Source organism: Rutidosis leptorrhynchoides, chromosome 2 (genome assembly GCF_046630445.1).
Source record: "Rutidosis leptorrhynchoides isolate AG116_Rl617_1_P2 chromosome 2, CSIRO_AGI_Rlap_v1, whole genome shotgun sequence".
In the NCBI taxonomy this organism is placed as follows: Eukaryota; Viridiplantae; Streptophyta; class Magnoliopsida; order Asterales; family Asteraceae; genus Rutidosis; species Rutidosis leptorrhynchoides.
In genome coordinates, this window is record NC_092334.1 from 215656438 (window position 1) to 215663686 (window position 7249).

At 38.0% G+C, this 7249-nt stretch overlaps 1 non-coding gene across 1 annotated transcript; it reads left to right on the top strand.

Moving 5' to 3' along the window:
- The first annotated feature begins 4694 nt into the window (after positions 1-4694).
- Positions 4695-4800, top strand: LOC139895046 (small nucleolar RNA R71). Its single transcript, XR_011775517.1, has one exon. It is a non-coding gene; the product is annotated as a small nucleolar RNA R71 (small nucleolar RNA).
- The last annotated feature ends 2449 nt before the right edge of the window (positions 4801-7249 follow it).

Here is a 7249-nt window from a genome sequence, read left to right on the forward strand (position 1 = left end):
AAAAGTTACAACTTCTAACTCCAAACCGCTCCTAATACAATCTTTGGCGTTCTTCTCCAAGTACTAGATTTCCCGCACGGAGTCGAAGTCCTTGAAAGTATGACTAATATTGTACAAGAGAGAGAAAGAAGTGACTTGAAGTGTGTGTTGGAATGAATGACAAAGACCCTTTAAATAAGCATAAAATTTGTCTGCAAACGGCTGGCAGGCCGTTTGGCAAGCCGTTTGCAGGGGCCATTTGTTAGGCCAGCCCATTTAACATGCCCGTTTAATCTGGGCATATGGAAGGCCGTTTATATATATATATATATATATACATATATATATATATATATATATATATATATATATATATATATATATATATATATATATATATATATATATATATATATATATATATATATATATATATATATATATATATATATACTGGCAGCCCGTTTGGCAATCCGTTTGGCTTGCTGATTTGCTGGATCGTAACTTGATTTCTTGTCATTCACCGTTTTCATTCTAGAATCTTTCGTTTTAGTTCCGATTCTCTTGATTCTTTTTGCACCGTCTTCGTAATTACTTGCTCTTCAATTCTAACCGACGAAGTGAGTATTTTGCCGATAAAGTTCGAATCTTTCTTTTTTTGGGCCTTAATACCGGGGTGAAAATGGACTTTTAGCCGATATCAAATATCCTACACTTAGACTTTGCTTGTTCTCAAGCAAACTCTCATTTTTACCTTGAGAAATCTTTTCGAAGTTTCTTATCTAATAGCGTAAGCAGTTTGCTTTTTGTTATAAGAGCGAAAAGTAAGATTAGTTATTTATGTTAGGATTGAAACTATATCTGCAAGCATGCGCGTAGGTTACATGACTTAGGCTAGCTTTCACGGGTCACTCAAATCTCAAAAGTGTTTAGGGATCCCTACAGATCTAAGAAATGAATTCACTCATAGCCAGTCATGCTGTACCCATCGTCACAGGCTTGATGAAGACTCAAATCCTTGCTACTAATGTGAGAACGGTAGTAACCATAGCTTCTAGGTCATTTGTCAATGATGAAAAGGAATTTTGGAGTGGCGGTGAAGTTATTTTTGAGGGGTGAGAGAAAGGGGTAATATAGTCTTTATGCAGAATTTTATTCGGAATTTAAGATAGATAGGAATTCTGATATTTTTGAGATACACTTTTGAACTTTTGTTTTTTGTTTTTTTTGAGAATCATTTTCGTCAAGCTCTTCTTCGGCATTTCTCTTTATATTTCTGCTCCTTTTTCAGAACTTTAAAAAATATATATATATATATATATATATATATATATATATATATATATATATATATATATATATATATATATATATATATTTATATATATAATATTTTTTTATAGATTTCATCTCGAGAAACTTTTTGCCGGTAAACTTTTTCAAGACCTTTGTCATGATACTTGAGAGGTTTATAACATCGGTTTTTCGGAAGGAATCTCATTTTCTGGTTTTTTCAAGTGATAGTAAAGATGATGTGAATGAGGTGGTGAAGTAGAAGTAGTGGAGGTGCGAAAGGTTTATTTTTGACAAATGGCTAGCTCTTCTGATTATAATCAAATCACGTTTCGCTGCTTTGGAAATGTAGATCCAAACGGAAAACAGTGAAGCATTAAAGATGAATGCTGGTCTTATTTGGGTGCCTCACCATAATCAATTTAGGTCAATAATGCCTTAGTCATGCAATGCTCTATTAGAGATTTGGTTCGTCCTAACAAGATTTTCACCCTGCTTAAGCCTTACTTTTATTTACAAACATTTTAGGTTTTCAAAAAATACTTTTTCGGAAAGGCTTTCTTTTGTTAAAAATTTTGAAATTTGGCTTAAGAACTTGGAATCTTCGTAATGGGTTATTTTAATACAGAATAAAAAGATTATACCAACATTCCACACTTAGACGAACATTGTCCTCAATGTTCCTAGTGTATCCCACACTTATGAGTTTTAGTTGAAGATTTTAGAGTATTTGTCTAGTGTTTATTTGGGTTGGGATCCCACACTTAGTGATATGCTAGGATGTGGCATAGTTCGAGCTAGTAACAGGAAGAAAGAATACCCCTAGCAGATGTTGCTTGTGAAGATACTGGCTGGCTTCCAATCCTTGCGTCCTTTATTGATCGGCTCATTTGTCATACTTTATTCTTCTACTCTACTTTATTGCATGAGTTGCCTCCTGAGAAGCGCTTTTGTTTGAGGTTGTTGGCTCGACTATAGTGATGCTTAGAAAGCAAACATTCCTTGTTGGCGGTTGTAATCTTGGTCTTCTCGAATGAATGTGAGTCTTGGCGGGTAAATCTTGAGAAAGTGTCGGACCAAAAGTGGTAGAAGATCCGGTACTTCTCTTGAAGATCTTTTGAAAGATAGGTAGCGTGCAGTCTCGGCTCGTGAATAGTCTTGAAGTCCTATGAGAATATGATCCACGGCTCTGCTGGTTGACCCATGAATGTCAATCATAGAGGCGGTGCTGGTGGTGATTATCTCCCTAATAGGATGCTCATTTTGGAGGTTTTCAAATAGTGTTAGAAACTGTATCTTCAGTATTTCGAAATCTTCAGAATGTTGATCTCCACAGTAAGAGTCTGTAGCTTTGCACAGATTTGTCAAAAGGCGAAGCTGAAAAGAAGTGAAAAGCAATCCTAATCCGAGTATTAATGTCACCGTCTTTGAGTATATCTCCCGACATCCGACTTTAAATGTAAAACTTAGATCCATGGATTCGTGGAAGATACGTGCTATCTGTTTCAAAACGTAGGTGGCAATGTTGACTCGGTCTAGTTCAAGATGATAGAACGAATTGTTGCGTCGTACTTCTTCTGTAACTGCGTCTCGCAACTCTTTGATAATCAGATCAACGTGGTGATCAATTGTTACAGAAATCACTAGCCTGTCTGGTGTACTTTCGAAATTATCTTTTTCCAAAATTGCAAAAAAGTTGTGAATATCCTTGATCATTTGCAAATTAGAGTGGTAAGTTGGGCGTCCGGTGGAAAGATCCAGATGCTTCCGGAAGAGAGTCAGTAGTACTCGTTGGTTTGCTGAGAAAGGAAGTGCAGATCCTGCTAAGGCGTTGTAAATCTTAAAGTAAATGATCTTCTGATCTCGACAGAATCTTGTCTCAAGGATAGTGCGGACTACTGAATTGTGCTCTCGTTGCCTTTCTTCGCGGTAGATATGATTGTGAAGGGTATTGATAAAGTCTTGAATGCGCTCTTCTAGGATTCCAACATCATTGTCTTCTCTTTGGAGATAGAGGTTGTACTCTTCTTGGATAGCAATGATTCGTTCCGTTAAGCGTAGCGTGAAATCAATTGTTGATTTACGGATGGCTTCGAGAATATCTTCAAATTGATCGGTGTCATTGATGAAAGTTATCATGTCCGCGTGTGTAGATATGACTGAAATCCGATCTGAAGAAGAGTCCGGCTCCCCTTGATCTGGTTCGGTTGGAGAGTGTGAGTTATCCCGAATATCTTCATGTTGCTCTTCCTCGTCATCATCGATATAATAGTCATCTGAAGATTCATTTGATGAACGTGATTCTTCAGTATTCTAGTTCTTTACTTCAACACTTGCAGGGTCAATTTCTATATTCTTAACCTCAACCTTATCAGCCTTCTTCTTGAAACGAATGATTAAACTGTGATCTTCCGTCTTAAGCCTCATTAATTCTTCATGATGCTTAATGCTTAGAGAGGGTATTATCGCAGTTTCTTTTACGTCTTCCATTGCATCTTCCTCTTCAGATTCTTCCTCTTCCTCTATTTCTTCGCTGGGATCCTCTTCTTCCATTTCTTTGCTAGAATCCTCTTCCACTCTGGGATTATAGAATCCATGTGCTTAGCTTCCTCTATGTGGGGATTTTGGATAGTATTACTCGGTAACTTCCTTGTGGTCGGGTTTCAAAGCATTGTGATAACTGTCCGAGCTGCGTCTCTAGACATTTGAGAAGATCCAATTGATTTCTCATTAGTATCTCCGTCTGGTCTTGTCTGGATGCAGTTCTCTGATTTAGCTATTGTTGTCCTTGGATGAACTGAGTCAACTGGTCACCAGCTCTGAGAGTAGGGTTTGTTACTTTTGTAATTTGAGTGGTTGGGGAATTTTCCTCGACTGGCGGACCAGTGAGTGGAAGTGGTTGATCGTAAGACAATTGAGATTGTTGGGCTGGATAAGGTGGGTAGCGATAGCGAAAAGGCTGGTTTCTTCGTTGAAATTGGTTAACCCTAGGTTGTTAATTGAATCCGGGATTTGATTGACGAGCTGTGTATTGAACATAAAAGACTAAACCGTCAGGGTTTTCGTACTCAACTTGATATTCTTCAGTGGGTTACAGGTTGGTACAACTGACACAGGCCTGAGCTTGGTTAACATGCTGCGGCTGCGTCTTCAGTTCTTCGAGTTGTTTAGCGAGAGATTACATCTTATCCGTGAGGAATTTGATGGCCTCCGTTTGATTGTTAAGTGCAGAGAGTGGGGCAGATGATGAAATTGTTTCACCACTGTTCCAGTCATGATGATGCATTCTCATGTTCTCTAGCAATTCTCATGCTTCGTCTGCGGTTTGGTTCATCAAATTTCCTTGAACTGCTGCATCGATCGTCATCCTATGATTTATCGTAAGACCATTGTAGAAGGTACAGATTTGATCTGACCGTTCTAACTGGTGATTAGGGCATTTCTTCAGCAGGGTTTTGAATCGCTCCCATGCAGTGTAAAGAGATTCATCATAACTTTGTTTGAAGTTAATGATGTCATTCTTAAGTTTGGTTTGTTTAGAAGGAGGTAAATATTTATTTGGGAATTTAGTAGCCATCTCTGTTCATGACGTGATGGAATCGTTTCCAAGTCCTTTGAACCATGTTTGTTCATGATGAGTGAGAGAATAGGGAAACAAGTATAGCCGGACTATATCTTGTCCTATCCCTGGCTATTTGTAGGAGTTCGAAAGATATATGAATTTATCAAGGTGAGAATTAGGATCGTCATTTGGTAATCCATGAAATTGACAGCTGTTTTGGATGAGCTGTATGATGTAATGCTTTAACTAGAACGAGTGTCCTTGAATCTTTAGAAATCTGATCGATCCTCCTCGACCTTCAATCGAGGGTTTGGTATTTTCTGCTAAAGTGACGCGTAACGCCATCTGATTTCTGATTCGTGCTTCCTTGCGTGCTTTAGATATTATTGCGTCTGGATCACGTACGAAAAACAATGGCCCTGGTCTAGATCGGGTTTGGGTCATACACTGGGTATGCCTTTTTGTTTTTAATATTAAGCAGATAAACTAAATTTCTAAGGTAATCTTAATCTAAGGTAATCTAATTTAAAGTAATCTAATTTAATCTAAGATAATCTAACTATCCTAAGGTTGAATATGTTTTTGGTTCTTGCTACTGATTCCCTAGTACTTTGATAACAGAGCTTCGCACGAACTATTCAACAAATCAAGTGGTCAGGCTGACCTAACTATTCAACAAATCAAGTGGTCAGGCTGACTACGGAGAGGCAGGATCCTTTTGGTTCCAATATAATTGGAGACTGTTTGGAAAATCCAACAACCAAGTCCGTGTATAATTGTCTTTCTTAGACACCACTAAATGCTTGTGAATAAGATTGATAGATAGCAGTATTATCTGATACCAAGTCCCCGGCAGCGACACCAAAAACTAGTTTCCCTCTTGATATGGCCAAAACGGACGGTTTTATTTGTGCGATGTCGTTAGGTCGCAACACGTCAGAATCCACCACCAAGGGGGTACTATTTTAAATTTATATTTAGCGGGGCCTAAATCGTACTACTCCTTATTATGAGTAAGGGAAGTATGACCAGGGGTCAAATTTTTAAGATATCAGTAGAATTAAACATATATTTAAAGCTTAAGATAGTTATAAAGGAGTAGTGGTTACCTAATTTTGGGTTTTTCTTTTTTATAAGATAGATAAAGTAAATGCAATAAAATTCGTAATTCAGATAAGGTTAAAATAAGTCCATACTATGATTTCATCAGTTATTCTGCCGAGACTATGGAATGTTGGCTCATGAATAGTAGAGGCCTTGTATTCATTACACTCGTCATAAATGCACCTGTCGTTAGACATGCCACTGGGTAATGCGATAGGCTCGAAGATTCTGAATAGACAGCAACATCCCTTACCCCCGACGCCCGTGCAGTCTGACTACAGGCATGCACATTCAGACGGCTCATCCAATTGAGCGACTCGGTTGGGTGACGTATTAACATTCCACAAAGGTCTAAACTTTCTTAAGCATAATAGAATACAGGGTTTACCATATCTGAGATACATGATGTGTTTCAATGCTTTCGTTAATGATTGGTTTTAAAAGATAGTTAGGCCCTTTAAAAAGAGTTCAACCATAAAGAACACCATGGCCAAGTCCAGTTGACTTCCATGAACACGTTCGGTTATCCTAACAGTCCAATCCTTTATGTGTTTAAACAAACAGTTCATGAATTAACTAAGAGTCCCTCTAGCGGGGTGCAATGCTTGAGACCGCGTTATGGTGCAGTGTACTGATAAACACTTAAGGGTTCTATGACCTTACTTAGCAGAGGTATAGCTTACAACAACCGTTATGCTTCAGCATGCACGTATGAAGTTTATATGCTTGGTGACTACATTAGCATGGTCTGGGACCGACAATGTACGAGGGGTCTAGTAAGATGTTTCACTACAAAAGAGTCCTCAGTCGAAATCTAATGTTTGATAGACTTACTACAACCGGTGTGCCTCAGTCGATCTTATGTTGTATCCGAAAGACTTCTCTTACAAAGGGGTAACACATATAGGGTACTCTGAATCAGGGTTCACGACTTCCCAATAACAGAGCCAATAACTACGTTCTATTTGTTAGAATAGCAATTGAGTTTAAAGCATAATCGGAAAGCATCTCGACAACATACACACAGACCATAACATTAATTCGGCATTATAACTGGTTATATCATAGCATACACTAAAGATAACTACTCGCTAATCATGTCAACAACATCACAGAACATAATGATAAAAGATATTATAATAAGATAAAGGATAGAAGTACCAGTAGATTAAACGAGTTCTGAATACAAAAGTGACAACTTCAAACTCCACACCGCTACTAATATAATCATCGGCGTTCTTCTCCGGGTACTAGATTTCCCGCACAGAGTCGAAGACCTTGAAAGTATAACTAATATTGTATAAGAGAGAG